This window comes from Agelaius tricolor, unplaced genomic scaffold (genome assembly GCF_023055355.1).
Source record: "Agelaius tricolor isolate 1412-34295 unplaced genomic scaffold, bAgeTri1.0.p SCAF_12, whole genome shotgun sequence".
Classification (NCBI taxonomy): Eukaryota; Metazoa; Chordata; class Aves; order Passeriformes; family Icteridae; genus Agelaius; species Agelaius tricolor.
In genome coordinates, this window is record NW_027269272.1 from 24,081,180 (window position 1) to 24,098,328 (window position 17,149).

At 40.0% G+C, this 17,149-nt stretch overlaps 1 long non-coding RNA gene across 1 annotated transcript; it reads right to left on the bottom strand.

Moving 5' to 3' along the window:
• Positions 1-343: 343 nt before the first annotated feature.
• On the bottom strand, positions 344-7,976 carry LOC139594707 (uncharacterized). Its single transcript, XR_011680739.1, has 3 exons — positions 7,892-7,976; positions 2,366-2,455; positions 344-1,477 (listed from the first exon to the last, which is right to left on the bottom strand). It is a non-coding gene; the product is annotated as an uncharacterized lncRNA (long non-coding RNA).
• Positions 7,977-17,149: the final 9,173 nt, after the last annotated feature.

Genomic DNA, 17,149 nt, shown 5'->3' on the forward strand with positions numbered 1-17,149 from the left:
CATACAAAATGCACATTGGATTTCTGCTTCTGATGAATTATTCTAATTAAAGCCATTGTTTTTATTTGTTAGCCTGGGTTGCTGTCACTTCTTCGGGTTTTGGCTTTGTTGAAATAACAAAAAATCCTTGAGCTGATCCAATTTATCGTTCTTAAAATTTAATCACAGTTACTCAGAACTTACAACAACAACTAACAAGAGAGAAACTTTTCCCATATTCCAGCCTGCACAAATATTTTGCCTCGATGTCACCAGAACATTTTTCAAGAGCAGAGCAATTTTAAGCTGGAATATCTGAATTTTAAGAGGATTTTTCCTGAAGAAAAGTCACACTGAAATACTGAGGGGTGAAAATTGTGAGGAAGGAAAAGGAGTGGTAGGGAGAGACTGGAGCAGGGGTGGAGAGGTGGAAAAGGAGATGGGAGAGGGCAGCCAGCAGTGAAATTCTGGAGAGAACCACAGAAGAGGCTGCAGGATTTGCTGGCACAACCTGACCAAAAGAAATGTTTGTGATTTAAACAGAGGAGTGGAGATAATTTATTGTTATTGTTGTATTTAATAAGTGCACTGTGGAAGGAGCCAGAGGAAAGAGGAATGGAGACAGCTGCAGGGCTGATTTACAGTGACATTTGAGGACGAGAGAATGCTGAGAAAACAGCAATTCTTTTGAGGGGGGGAAAAGGAAAGACAGAAAGTGAAAAAAAAACAGATTTGAGGGTTATGATCAAGAATTCTTGTACCTTATAACTAAAGCAGAGGAGATTCATGACCTCAAGTACCTGCTCTGTAGTAAACCAGAGAGAATTATCTTTGCTATTCATGAGTTTTAAAAGATAACATGGAATAAATTAACAATTTAACTCTGGATTCAGCAACTCCTTAAATGCATTGCATGTACAATTTGAATCTCCAGTACAGGCACCTTTTTCCCCATTTTTTTATCCTTTCTAAGAAAAATCCATATTTTTCTTGCAGCACTTTCCCTCTTTTTTATCTTTTCTATGCCAAACACAGAGTTCTAGAACAAAAATTGGTATTTATCATTGTAATCCAAAACCTCTGTGCTATTTTAACCTTTATTTAAGTTTTTTCCACTAAGTTTATGAGGTTTTCATATTTTATATGAAATATTTCATATTTTAGGCTGCTACTGGTGTTTCTCTGATTGCTAATAAAAATAAGTACCCAAAAGACAATTACATGCAGTAAAGAAGGAATGTAATTACATCTAACAATGGCAAAAAAATGGATTTTTTAAATGGATCTCTACCACCTTGGATATTTTAGTCAGAATTCACCTCGTTAACTGCAAATACAAAGGTTGGACTTAATGATCTTGAAAGTCTTTTCCAGCCTTAATGATTCTCTGATTCTAAAGACGTGTGGTCAGCTGTGACTCAAATCCTCATTCTTCAGCCCACAAATTCCAACTTAATCTCCAGGGGTTTTCTTCTGACAGTTTTACCTTTCCTGGACCCTAAAAGGGAGAAAAAAATCATTTCTATAATATCACTGACACAACTACTGCAATATATTCCCCCAGAGAAATAAATTCTTTCTTGTCTTCACTAATGATATGGGGGGAAAAAAAAAAGGCAAAAAGAGAAAAATCAGCAAATTTCACCCAAATGAAATTAGGAAATCAAATACAGCAAATAGAGACATTAGAGATGTGGATGAGAATGAACTCAAATGCTTCAAAATAATATAGTTTTGGAAAAAAAAAAAAAGATTGGAAGCAGGGTAATGGGAGGAAGGGAATGAGAATGTGGATGTGCTGGAGTGATGAGCACTGACTGATGGAATATCCCTGAGCTGGGGCAGCAAACACGAGGCTCTGCCAGCAAAGGGGCACCAGGCTCAGCTAAATGAGCCAAAACCCAAAATGCTGGGCCACAGAAATCAAGTTTTCACTCGATCCTCAGAGCTCTGTTCTGTGTTCTGCACGCAGAGGTTGTGACGGCAGTAAAAAGTGAGGGTGAGCATCATTTTGCTTGGAACCATTTACAGCAACACTGAGGAATTCAGGATTCCTTTCATTAGCACAGGGTAATAAAGGATGGCATCGGGTGGGGATTGATGCACTGCCTCTTTTGAGATAAGCAATGCTTAGGGTACAAACTGTGCCTTGGTCAAAATCAGGTGACCACAGAGTACCCAAACTATTTGCAGGTTACAAAAATGATTACAGAAAATCCTTGGTTTTGTGTCTATACATGGTTGGCCAGCTCCTTAAAACAGAGAATTATTAATATTAATATTAAATTTTACATTAAATGTATCATTAAAATTAATTTATTATTGCATTTATAAAAATATTTATTATGAAATTTATTAATAAATATTAAATTATTAAATTTCTAACCTTTAGAATTTGCTCCCACCTCAGTGTTTGTTTTCCTCAGCCTCCTTTGAACCACCTCAGCCACGAGATTTGTCTCGCACTTGGAAGCTTCTGCAAAAAAAAATTGCTTTTTGTTTCATCCTAAGGAGTTGCTGGGGCTGCCACAAGTTGGTGTTGTGCTAATATTTGATTTATGGGATGGGAAATATTTCAGGAGACACAAGAAGCAAGTTGTTGGTAGGAATTCAGCGTTGTGGGTTTGAGGCACCGATGATTTGTGTTATTTGGAGGAACATCACTTTGATTCCTCTCCAAACAAGCTGGCAGCAGTGATTATTCAGCACAGCAGTGAAAATAGATATTTACTGACACAGAACTAGATATGTTCATTAGAAAAGTCATCTAACTGAATGATATTTTTGCAGTCGGAGGGTTGGAGATTGAAAATTAATTAAGGGCAGCATCAGTCATTACTTCACTAGCAGGGAGATCAAGATTTTGGGAGAGGATTAAAGAAACATAAAAACTTGGTAAATTTGAGTGAAAATCAAATTTCAAATCTCCTGGACAGTCATCAGGATCTGCCAGGCTTGACAACAGGGCCATGGAATTGCAAAAGGGAAAAATGGAAATATGAAACGAGGGAAATTCTGCCCCATCTCCCTTTGAACTCCCACATTTACTCATTTACAGATCTGTGTCCTCTCCTCATTTGTCACTAAATTTTATTACAGTGCAAATGTAACAAATAAAAATCAGATGTGTTCTGGTTTATGGGTCAGAAATTTCCCTCAGAGCTCAGAAGAACCTTCAACATGACCCCAACTGCTGCATGATGATGATTTTAGCCACGGTTCAATAGGCAAGACTAAATTTAAGATGTTTTGTGGGGCTTTTTTTTAATAAACAGATCCTAACTGCAACAACATGAAACTCACAATACTCATTAAAATGACAACCTTAAATAGCAGTGTTTAACTTGCAATGAATTAGACCTTGAAGAGCTGGAATTTGAAATGTAAGCAACTCCTATAATTTTGGGCTTGTGAGCTAAAGTTTAGGATTAAACATAAGATTTAAGACTGTAGAAAAGGTTTCTAAACTTAAGTGTTAGAAGTGAGAATGTGGATTTATAGTTTAAAGTGGAGGCATGTTAAATGAGGTAAAAGAAAGTTTAGTTTTAGAGTTTAAGATTAAAAAAAAATAAAAGTAGTTATAGAAGTAAATCAGAAGTTTGGAATATAGTGCTATAAATTTGTGTGTCATAACACGATTAACTAAGAAAGCTTACACTGTAACATAAGTCTGTAAGACAAAATATGTAAAGGTTAGGTTAAAAACATGAATATCTTGATTAGTAGTGTTTTATTATTCAGTGACTCCTTAAAAGGTTTGTAACTAAGGGCTTTGTGACTTTCCAAACTGTGCTATAGAGATGTGACCTGAACTCACCCTTCTCACTTATGTAGAAGATAAGAAAAATAAACTATTCCATCAAAAACAATTCACAAGTCCCATCTCAAATTCCTTCAAAATCCCTCCCATTGAAGGAGACCAAAATCCAAGCAGGAGCCTCAGCAAACAATGAAATGTTCCCTGACCAGGCTGGGTTTGGGGTGAGAAGGGCTGGGAGCTCGCTGGGACGTGCAGCCCCTGCAATCTGACACACCGAGGAGCTGAAATCTCTGTGTTATAAATCACAGTACGATGTTGGCCTTCACATTTAGGTATTGGCTTTAGCACGTTGTTATTGACCTCAAAGAGTTTGGTGTGGTACAATTTTTAAACCCTTTTAGCTGCTCTTTGGTACAGTATAACCCGTCAGCTTTATGTATGCATTGTATACATAAATAATATATGTATACAGTGTATAAAATATAAATAGTATATAGATTATATAAATAGTAGTGTATATAAATATAAATACTAGTGTTTATTATAAATAGTAGTGTATATGCATAAATATAAATATATAAAATATATTAATATATATAAAATATTATATATTTATATGAATAATACATATTATATTTGTATATAATATAAATTTTATACAATTTTATATAATATAAATATATATACTTACATAAATAGTAGTGTATATGCATAATATAAATATATATACTATATTAATATATATAAAATTATATATATGTTAATATATTATATTTATACATAATAATATAAAATTTATATAATATAATTTATATATAATAATATAAATATATATACTTATATAAATAGTGTATATGCATAAATATAAATATATATAATATATTATATATATAAAATAATATATATGTTACTATATAATATATTATACATATGCAATTAAATATATTCTATATATGCTATTATATATTTTAATATATATGCAATAGTATATATTTTACCATATAATATATTTCTATATCATCATTATATTATTACATGCATATCATTACATTTATAATATTTATTATATATATAATGTTTACAGTATAGAAATATGTATTTTATATACTACACAATTAAAAGCATTTACACATTACATAGTTTCTATTTTGATATTATGCTAAGGCCTAAGATATAACAAACATATATATATATATATATAAGATAGATATTTCTATATATTATATAATTGCTGGATATTTATTATAAACTTTTGTTAATTATTATCAGTATTTGCTCCCCAAATGAACAAGTTTCATGAGATAGGGCAATGATTTGCACTGGAAAAGGTCAATATTTCACTGAAAAAAAGGATTCTCTGCAAGCTGCAGACCTGAGAGCTGGACAGGTTTTCCTCTTGGTTTGGGACAGGTGACATTTCTGTATTATTCTAAATGTGGTCCTATTGCTCTTTTATGTGTTTTGCTGATTTTTTTTTTCCCCAGTTGGTTTGATTTTTAATATGATTTTTTCCCTCAGGATAAGATGTTTCCCACCTGGTATTTTTGAACAGAATTTTGAATTAAATAGAATTCAAACAGAATCACAGAATGGTTTGGGAAGGATGAGACCTCAAAAAAAAGAGATTTTTTCCATATTGCCAGAAGGGCAAGCCCCTCAATTCAGATTATTAAATACCTTTAAAGTCCAAAAATTCTATTTTAATTTCATTTCTGTCAGCACACTGTTCCCAACTGAGGGGGCCACATTTTTTCCAAAGCACCAGCAGGAATTTGGGATAACACTGGGATTGCACATGGAAACAGCTCATGAAAAAAGAATGTTAATAACTAAAATTTAGGTTTAGGAGATTCAAAATTTGAAAGATAACTCAGCAAGTCACCATTACTCACTGTTAATTACCATAAAACACTGATTCAAGAGAAATCTAGAGATAAATATTATGATTATAAGCACTTTTCAAGATTCATAGCGCAGCAAATCTCTGCATTTTGTGTATCTCATTAATAATAAAAAATATTTTGGCAAGGCTCAGCTATTATTTCAAGGGCTCTCCTTATGTTTTTTTAAATGTTCCATAAATATGCTAAAAAAATAAATTTAAAATGAACTGAAACAAGAAGAGAATAATGACTTGGTTTCTGCATGAACACAGAACCTGAAGAGTCACAAGGACATTGGGAAGAGTTGTAAAAATCAATATTTTTCAACATATATGGGAAGACCTATCAATAACAGGGATTAAAAGATCAATGCAATAAAAATCTGCCTCTAATTAAATGTTTCATGTTAAAAATGCATTTTTTAAAGTCTATTATTTATCAAATTGGAAGATCTGTCACCTAATCTTCAAAACATCAAGAGCAGACAAAGATGAAAGCATAGAGTAATAGATTTTAGTATTATTTAGGTTTAGTGTTTGGCCAGATAAAATAAAATATAAAATCAAAAGATTTGGCTTCAGTAAAGGGTACGAGGGACTATGACCAGCTTAAATGAAGGCCTGGAAAAATCAGAACAAATGTCTAAAAAATGGCATCTGAGGAACTGCAAATTTAGGGAGGAAAATGAGCAGAAAGGAAATGAGGGGAAAAAAAGTCCAGGAAAGCAAGCAAGGAAAAGGATTGGAAAAAAGACAGGGGGAAATGCAGCTTCAAAGATTTATGCAAATACAGACAGAGGTGAAACCATCAACATTAAAGCTGAAGGAATAAACAAGGTGGGGAAAATCCTGGAAGGTGGAAATTTACCTCTTGAAAGCCAGTTGGTGTTATGGCCTTATCTGATAATGAAACTTAATCCATGAAAAATTGACAGTGGTAACCTTTTAATGTATTCCTGTAAGGATTTCACCATTAATTTCTGAGTTTTTCCAATTAGAAGTCGGATTAATTTTTAATCACAGCTTAGTGCAATTTCATATTCCAACAGCAGCTCTTTCTTTCCTTCTTTCTGCTGAGCAGCTCCTGGTGAAAGCCCCACAACTGCAACCCCAACCTGGGCCTGGTTTTCCTGGTGATGGGAATGTTTCCTCAGCAGTCGGATTTTAAGCCAATGGAATCGTTTTTGTGGCCCCGGTGGAGTGAAGTGTGGCTAATTAGTTATCTAAATGATCTTGGGGAGGTGATAATTGCACTGATTGTGTGTCAGCTTCAAGCTAGCCTCTGAAAATGGCCTGCAGGAGATACAGGATTCCATAGGAAATATTCCATAGGAAATATTCCATTTGAGCATTGCCTGGAGCTGCTCTGTGCTTTGGTGGCTGCTGGGATCACCCTGTGCTGGGGTGGGGAGCTGCACTCACTGCACCCTGCTTAAAAACCTCATTTCATTAACAAAGCTCCTCCATGCTCTGATTTCTTGGTGTCCTTAATGAAGCTAATTGTATTTCTGTATATTGAAACGTTTTCATGCTTTATCTGAATAGAAATTCCTATTTTCAAATTGTTACTTGCTCCTCAGAATAAGATCCACAGCAGCCTCTGAACAAGGAAATAAACCATGAAGAGTTCATTCATGCCTCAGAATAAGATCATCCCCGAGCTCATCCCTGGAAGATTGGAAGGGAAAGGAAAGGATGGAGGAGTCTCCCTTGCACTGCCCCATCTTTGACCAAGTCAAAAAGCAGGACCAGGACCAAGAGCAATGACCCCACCACCCTGGGGATGCCCTGTGCAGGCTGCCCTGGAGCAGAGGCTGGGCAGAGCTCCAGAATAAAGCAGGGATTCATTCCAAGCATCTCCTCCATGGATCCACCTTGGGCAGCACCAGAGCCCAGCCAGGGCTGCACCCAAGATGAACCAAAATGGCCCCAAAATGCACCAGCGCTCCCGGGCTCTCTGCCTTGGATCAGTTCTGCTCCATTTGCACCTTGCAGTTCATTGTCCCATCCCAGCTTTAGCCCCTGCAGTCCCACCCTGCTTGTTTTTCTCTCTGCAATTCACCATTGTTTGTGGTGCTTGTAACAGTTGGATAAGCCAGATAAGGATTCATCTGTCTACCCACCCAGTGAAGAGAACTTGCTAACACTAAACATGAAGCTCAGACCCACACACTAAAGCAGCACAGAACCTGAAAAATAAAAAAAGCTCAAAGTTAAGGCATCCCTGACACTCAGGTAAGGGGGAGAGGCACCCCAAGGACCGACCTTACCCCTGCCCAGCTGACCCACAGACTCCACCTCTGTGTGTTCACATGAATCAGATCTGCAGAGCATGAATCCAGCAGGATAATCTCTGCAGAAACAGGAATTTACATACAAAATCAGAGCTGTTGCCACAAACATCTGGAGTTTCAGTCCTCTGCTGCCTGGCTTCCCAGTCAAAGCTGAAAAGATTAAATCCATGTTTTAGATAAGGATCAAAGTTGAACTTTAGTATTCTCAGCGAGGAAGGGCAATCCCAAGGTGCTGCAGGGTTATTTTGCAGTGGCAATTAAACATCCCTGCACTTGGAAACAGCTGGGCACAGCTTAGAAATAGTTAAAAAAACCACATGCTTTCCTAAAATTGGGAATGAAGCAGGCACTAAGGCTGCCACAGCTGAAGGAATATTTGGATCAAGTTCTCAGGCAGAGGGTGGGGTTGTTGGGGTGTCTGTGGGTCCCTTCCAGCTCAGGATATTCCTTAATCCCCTGATTTGAGGTGCAGGATATTATAAATGCACAGCTCCATGCACATCCCACAGCAAGCTGGCGTGGAGGGCCAGAATATATATTTAGTCCTTATCTTGTGGAGTGACTTTTAATGACATTTTGAAGTGCTAAGGCACTTGGAGGCTCAGATTCTTTATTGGTCCCAGTGTTTCCCTGCAAGCAGTTGCTCAGATATTAAACATCCCCTCTGCCAGGGCTCACAAAGCAAACACTGAGCCCCCTTGATATGAGGCAAATGTTTGATGTAATTCTGTTTCAATTAGTTTATTCTTGGCACCTTTACATGTTTATCTGCATCCAGACCTTCACACTGCAGCAATTATTGACTTCACCTTCTAATTAGTAATTGCTGAGTCTTGAGGAACTGGTTCAGTTTCTGTCCTACCTCTGTTCTGGGAGAGCTGGGGGTGTTTACCTGGGGAAGAGAAGGTTCCAAGGAGACTTTAGAGCCCCTTCCAGTGCTTAAAAGGGCTCTGAGAGAGCTGGAGAGGGACTTTGGAAAAGGGTCTGGAATGTGCTTTCAGCTTCCCTACCAAGGCACAGGCTTAAGAAGAAGAACCCAAAATTCTTCATCCCCTCAGGTTCAGTAATAAAAAGAGAGTTGGTGGTTTACTGTCAAATCTCCAAAAGCCACAGTAAGTGCTTCTGCTTCAAAAATGAAACCTTAAATGACTTCCCAGAGCATTTTTCTTACAGAAAATGTTTGTCTTAGCCCATCTCCCTGAGAAGCCAAGAAAGCCTCCCAAATCTACCCTGTCCTCCACTGGCACCATCCAGGCTGCAGCTCTCAGCTCATCTCGAGCAGCTCTGCCCCAGCCAGGGACAGGATCATTTCAATATTTGCCCATCACTTTCTTCTCTAAAAAACTTCAAGTTCTGAGACAATTGAGGCACTTTTAAAAGGACAAAGTGCTCATCCTGCTGTGGTGTGAAGATTTCTCTCCACCACTGCCACCCTTGGTGGCTTTGCCACTGAGAGGACTTTGGTGTTTTGCTTAGCAATGAGCCAAAGGAAAAAAATGTGACAGCAGTGCCTTCTTCCAGCAGGGGAAACTTCACATGGACATCTTTACTACTCTATTCTTCAAGATGTGATTTTATTCCTGAAAGAGCTGATAAATTCCCAGCTAACTGAATATCCCTTCTGCCCATAAAGTCAGCTTTTAACACCAAGGAAATTCAGTATTTGTCCTGAATACTGCAGCCTAAACACAGAACCTGGAAAGGTTCAAATCTGCTGTGTGGAGAAGCCAATTTTTTTCCTCTTGCAAGCTGATTTATATTATAATTCAAAATACAAACACAATAATTCCAGCACTGTTTCTTCCAGAGGAAATACAGATAACAAGATAATGCAGGGAGGATTCATTTCCTACAAGCTGCCTTTGTGTTGTTTATGGAGCTAAATAAACATGAGGGATGTGTGATAATCAAACATCTTCCTGTGGCAAGATAACTGATAGTGACGGGGGTTTTGCTTTAGTTTTAAAACAAGGATTAGAGAAAAACAGGACAAAACCCAACTTGGAATCGTTCCTTAATTTGGCAGCACCGAAGTTTCCCCAGCAGTTTTGCAGGGCAGGCTGTGCCCAGGTGCCTCTCAGCAGAGATTAAATCAGTGTTTCTCAATTTGGGGATGCTCAGAGCTGTGGCTGATAATTTGCCTTTCATTGTTATTCATGCCAGCCACGCTCTCCCTCTGCCTATCAACAGTTAATGTGTTTAGACAATTAATTAGCCATTAGTAAAGTCCCCACTGTAACCAGCCTGCGTCCCCAGGCATTTCCCACTGGAAATTCACAATTTAAAGCGGGATTTGCTGAGCTCTGCGGGTCCCAAACATGTGGAACCAGAGGGCTCCAGATGTGAAGACAATCCTCAGACACTGCTGTTAGAAAATCCCAGTGAAACCAGTGCTGCTGGATCCCACTGGATCCTGAGCATCCTCAGCCTTTGTTCCCTTCCACCTGCTGCTCTCTTGCCACTGCCTGGGGTGGAAACAGAAGGATTTGGGGTTGGTCTGAGCTGGATGATGATTTTCTTGTCTTTCTGAATGCTCCAACAAGCAATTCCCAACTCAGGCCAGGAGTAAAGCAAATGTGTTAGAAAATGAAGATATTTCCCTTAACATGGATGATGAAATGTCATTTCTGAGGACAGAGGATAAAACAGGAGTACAGGAGGAATTTACAAGCAGGGGGGTTTGGTATCTATCTCCTTCTTAGCTTTGCAGGGAAATGAGCACTGTAAAGTTCATGCTGAAGAGAAAGATCAGCACTCAGGGTGCAGAAGAGGCTGCTCCTGGAACAGAATCATCAAGCAAACATTCTGAGCAGCTACAACTGCACATGGGATTTCACAGCTGCTTTGTAGTAACATTTTTCTCCATTTTCACTACATTTCCTGGAGAAGGGTCTATAAATACTACAGCAGGACTGAGAAATAATTATCCATTCTTTCCACGAGCGTCCATAAATATTCTGCTGCTGTGCTTGGGACTGAAGCATGGCCTGACCTATAGCAGGGCTCAGGAGAGACTGGCAGAGGAGATGTTTATTATTTTCCTGCTGGCTCCCAGCTGTGGGATCAATGCAAGGAGAAAAACCTCCCTGACCGGCCCTTGCCCTTCTCATGCATGGACAGGAGCAGCCATTTCCAGCATTTCCACATCTATCAGCACCCTCAGAGATCTGACATGAGCCCTCAGCCATGGTTTTCTCCCTCATGGTGTGTTCTTTGGGCACTGCAAAGGTTTGATTTGCACAGGAGTTCATGGCCCAGGCTGAGCCTTCTTCACCTGAGCTCCCCAAACCAGCAGAGATGGCAGAGGAGACAAGGCCCTTGCATGAGGAGCACTTGGAAAGAAAAAAATCAGAATTTTTTCTGTATTGAGCGTTATTATCAATAAACCAGACCATATTTTAATATGTGAGCTACTGCATGACACAAAACCAAACAGAATTTAACATCACCTTGAATCAGGCACTCTTCAACCCTTTAAAATACACTCAAGGCTCACTTTTTACATAGCTCCGTGCAGCTGGTTCAGCTTTAAAACCTCCTTTTCAGCATCTCTGGATGACCTGAAATTGCCAGGAATGCAGGACCTCCCAAAGCAGTTTCTAATACCTTTCCTAGAGGGTGGCAGCTGCCCTGACCCTCTGCAGCAGCTGGATTTTGGTGTTTTTCTGGAACATTCTCCCCTGCTGGACTGATTTACTCCCTGTAGTAAACAGAAGCTTTAAAGCTGACATTGCTAATTGTTTCAGCTCTGTTTACTCCAAAGTGTTAACACCAGCAGTGTTTTCTGACCAGGCCCTTTGGAGCTCCCTCACAGAGGAGAGTTTGCTCTGTGAAAGTGAAAATAAACAGAGCCCAGAACTGCTGTTGGAAACTGAGGTGCTCAGAATGAACCTTTTCCTCAAGAAGAACCAGAATTGACTAGATTGCAGCCAGCTTCTTGCTGATAGGAGGGAAAGAAGAGGATTTTAGTTCCTTGTGGAGCACAACCTTGCCAGGGCCACCATTGTCCCCCTCTCGTAGTGAGGGACACGAGGGATTGGGAAATCATCAGATTCCAGCTGGGCCACAAGGAAGTTGGGAATCACTGTGTGGATTTTCAGGCATTCTCAGCATCTCCAGCAAGGCCTTGATCTGGTGTAAAGCAAACCCTAAAATAAACCCATGTTTGTGTTCTGTAACAAAGGTTATCAGCACACACCGCTCAGTCAGGGCCTAGCGATCACCCAGCACCGCTCCTGCTTCCCTTCCCACCTCCAGCTCTGGAGTTTGTACCTGCTCTCAGTTCTCATTCTCACCCTGGAAACCTCAATGAGTCTTTTTTTATCCCTAATAGAAAGATTTGGGTTGGAAGGGACATTAAAGCCCGTCCAGTGCCACCCTGTGCCCTGGCAGGGACACCTTCACCATCCCAGGTGCAGCAAACCCCATCCAGCCCGGCCTTGGGCACTGCCAGGGAAATCTTTTGCTATAAATGGGATCTCTGTTCATGGGATCTCTGTTCATGGGATCTCTGTTCATTTGCTCTGCCCAGGCCAGGAGCAGCAGCAGCAACACAACCTGCACAGCCAAGCTGCACTACCCAAACAACACCCAAATATTTGCCTGCCCATTTTTGTCTCTCCATTTCTATTGCAGCTGCAGTCTCTCATTGAAACACAACTTTCTGAAGCATTCCATGTTGAGACACTTTACTTCAGCTTCTCTTTTTTCAGGTCACTTTTTCAGTCCATTTCCCTTTGTAGTAAAACTCTGCCAGCCAAACCTCCCTATTGATTGATATATGGGAGACTTCTCTCCAAGTCAATAATAGCCCAGAGCAAGAATCAGTGGCTCTTTGCTGTTATTTATCCATAAAGAGCTTTATTGAGCTAAACTGGTGTTCAGTTTACCTCTCACAGTTCATCATTTTATTTTTTTACCAGTTGTCCTTCTTAACTCTGTTGGAATCTGATGCCAGCTAAATCAGGCCAGAGAAAGCTTAACAAGTGAATGACAACCATAATTCAGTGTTTGCTGCTTCAAACCTTGATCTTGCCATTCTAGCAGCAAAATTCCTGATATATTTTGAAATTAGTTTTTCTTGCAAAAAGCAATGTGCAAGGAGTGGAGTAAAGGGAGCAGGGAGTTTAGGATGTGCCCAGCAGAAATCTACCTGCTGTGATTGGGGTGCAAATGTCATTTCACACCATGCTGCAGCAGTGTCCCCCCAGCTTCATCAATTGCCTCCCAGGACAATGTAACATTGAAGGAAATAAACAGAGCTAAATCATTGAAGAGATGATTATTTGTTCATTACTTAAGACTGTGTGTTTCAATTGGAAAAAAACAGGGCTAAAAGCAAATACTCCCTGCTCACTAATTAAGTCTGCATCTTAGCTGGCATTTTGTTATTGGTTTACCTCAGAATCCTAGAATTAAAACTAAAAAATCACAGAATTAGAACTCCAAAAAACTAACTGGACTTGGAGGGTCATGCTTGTATCAGTTCCCTATAAAATCTTTGGTTTCTGGGATATTTCTCCCCTTTTTCCAGTCTTGGTAGTGATTCACAAGGTAAAGATTCCACTGTTTTTTTCCCCCTCTAAGATTTCACTGTGCTTTCACTTATTCTTGATTTTAATATACATATAATGTTTAGATATAATTCTGAAGGATATTATGATGAATAATAATGATCCACAACTAAAAAACTCCAAAATGGTGTGAAACTGTGGCAGTTACCTGGTGTTTAGGAGCCAAAGTGCTCAGACACATTCCCACATTTCCAAGCCAGGAGTGAGCCCAATACCTTTTGCAGAAAAACCCAGACCTCCCCAAAAGATGAATTTTTCTTCCTTAAAAGGTTGCCCCTCAATTCTACTGCCCATTTAAAAGCCTTCAGAAAGCCTTGGCAGTGTTGTAAACACTTCCAAAACTGTGCCCAGAACAACTCTTTGCTCTTAAAAGCTGCCAGGGATTTAAAAATTCTCAATCTCAAACCCTACCTGGGGCAGTGGTAACACGTGTAGCAATAAGAACTTTCCAAAAGGGTGTAAAAAAACCTTTTTAAAATTAATGGTGAACACCCTGCCTTGAGGGCAGTTCCTACCTGCTGCTGTCAGCTCACGTTGGTGATCCTGGCAGTTTAAATCCTAAAAACAGGATGATTTTTCCTCTGCATTGTGATTTTCACTAATAAATCCTGATCTTCTCATTATCACCAGGAATATCATGTAATCCCCTTTTTATCCTTCTGAGTACTTGGTTTTAAAGTTATCTGGCAGTACAAAGCTCCCAGGTGTTAATTGCACCTTGTGTGGGATAACTCTTGCTGCTCTTTCCATGTTCCCTTTCCATTAAATTCCATGTTCCCATCCAAAGGCATAGCAGGAGCAGCTGATAGAGTTCCCTGCACTATTAATTATTTTGTAGGATCTGCTGTTCCTTCTCTTAATTGTCCAACCTGCTCTCTTCCCAGGCATTATTCTTCCTTGGGAGCAGGGAGAAGCTGCCCCATCCCTGAAAATATTCAGGGAGAAGTTGGATAAGGCTTGGAGTGGGACTGTGGAAGGTGTCCCTGCATCAATATTCCTGTTTGTTTATTTATTTTAAACATTAATCCTAAGTCCTGGTTTAAAACACCCAAACAGTGTGGCTAGGGTTGTCTATTCCCAATAAAAACGTGTCCAAGGCACAGGCAATGAGCAGTGCCAGGTGGGTTGCAAAGTCTATATTTCATTTTCTCCTCTGCAGCGAGTGCTGGTGGTTCCTGCAGTGAATAATTGGCTGCACCTTGTAAAACACGAAGTGAAACATGTACAGAGAGTCTGTTCTGTCCACCCAGATGTGGCTGTGGAATAATAAAGACCTAAAGACTGCAGCTGGCCTTGGCAGACTCCAAAATCCGGGCTTGTAAAGGCACTGGGATCATCTTTGTGGATTCATCCGGGGTAAGCAAACCTAATTAAAGGATGGAGACACCAAGACCTGCCTGTGCTGACAGCCTCAGACCCGGGATCCACTCTCAATTTAACGAGCCAATTAAGGGAAATTAACAGAGTTATGCCCTGCTCCAGTGCCCAGAAGGTAAAATCCCAAAGGGATAAACAGCAGTCCCAGGGAACTCGCGCTGCCCAGGAGATGATTCAGGCACTGGTGGCTGCTGGCCTGGAAGAAAAGAGCTGAGCCCTCCTGGTTTCACACAGCAGGGTTCTCTTTCTGAGACACAAGAGTCAGAAATTGCATCCCAAGCCCCCAGGGAAGGGGGGATGTTTTTCCCCCCAGTTCTCTCGCTGCAGCTCCTCGTGGTGTGCATCATTTCAGCTCCACCGAGCCCACCCCTGCAGCGCATCTTGGCAAAGACATTTTGAAATGGGAAATAAACTCTGTTACACACCAAAAGCACCCTCAGAAGCATCATACTTGTTTGTCAGAACACTTCAGCACAGGGCTGGGACTCCCTGGTGCAGAATCTTTTGCTAAATATGAGGATTAAATCAGTGTACTAATTGATTTTGTTACAGGTTTTTTAAAGCTCTACTTTCCAATCCCCTTAGTGGTGGATGCACTCACCTTATGTCCAGGTTTTATGGGTTTTGGTGCTCCAATAGCTGCACAATCAATATTTAAATTGAACTTACATGGAACAATGCACTACTAATGCTCAAGAAGTTCCTACCTTTGATCTGTTGGTATAAGGCCTGCAGTTTCCATTGATCAAAATACACATTCTCTTTAAACCACAGTAATCATGGGTGGGGAAAGAAAAAACCTGCCTGAATGAAGCATTTAAAGAGCTAAACCTTCCAAGATTCCAGCTTGATTTGGAATGAAAGGGGTGATGGGAAAGGCAGTGCCTAACAAAGTGTGGATTCCTGCTCCTTGCTGGATCCCAAGGCTGGCAGCTCTCACTGCTCATTCCCTGAGCTCCCAGGAATCCTTGGAGAGCAGCCCATCCATCTCCCAGCTCCTGGTTATTGCCCCCTCCCACACAGGGGCTCGAGGTTTTGAGGAGAATTAATTCCTTTTATTAAATTAATACAATTAATTGTTCTACTGAAGGCCATCTATTCCTAATAAACAAGGCAGTAAGAGCCAGCATTTTGTTGAGTCAATATTTTCCTTTAACAGTTCAAAGCAAAGAAAAACCCTACATTTTTGATTAGTTGGTGAAATGGGGTGGTTTTAAAATTCTCTTTCATCGAGCAGAAAAATATAAAGAAAGCTACATGAATGCCTCCAGAGGAAAAGCAATAAATTAATAAAGCTTCTGGTTGGCTTAAGTGTAGTCCTAGAAAGTGATTTCTGTCCCACAGATGTAGTTTTTTGGCTAGAACACATAAATAGGTCTGACTAATTTAGGAAGATATTTGGATATCAATAACACAAAGCAGCCCACTTGAAAAATCAGGAATTTCTCTTCAGAACGAGGCACCTCCCAAAGCAGCACTGGGATAAACAAACTCCTTGGGATTGCTGGGAGAGCTGCAGCTGATGGAGCACCAAGAGGGTGAATTCCCTGCCTCTGGGGCTTTGTTCTACCCAGCTCTCCCCATCTAGAGCCTCTTTCCTTTGTCCTTGCCAGGAATGTTTGATTTCAGTGGGACAATTGGAACTTCCTCTGCTGCACCTCCAGCCAGAGTCAAAAGGAGCAGAGAAAAGGATGAACCCAGAGCCTTGAGAGCTGTGCAACCTCTAAGCAGCAGAGTTGTAGGGCCTTGGCAAGAATGAAGTGAGCATTTTGTTGCTGGAGAAAATTCTTCAGGAGCCAAATGCAGCATCTGCCTTGTCTGGTAATTGCTCATTGCCTGTGCCTGCCTCGTTCTTGTTATGCTCTTGTTTACTTAGAGGCAAAAGTTGCACCCTGAAATTATTTAGGACTCTGAGAATTAAATATTAGCAGGCCTGACAAGAGAAGTGGATGAATTAAATAAGCAAAAAAAAATTTAAAAAAAAGAGCGTGGATTAGATTTTTCAAAGCCTGAATAAAAACACTTGGAAGACAATTTATGTGTCAGATTTCTAACATCAGCTCTCCAACAGCCACACATCATAAAAGCAAGAGCTTTAAGAAGTCAAAGATTTGCAACAGCTAACATCCAAACAACAAAAGCCCCAACTTCTGTGAGTTGCTTATACCCCCTTTGGATAAAGGGAAAAGAAGTAAATTTTCCCTATAGTCTCTAACATTTTCCTAGGATTTTCCAACATCAGCCCTATAGAACCAAAGCGCATCCTTGGGGTGAGCCTTACCTC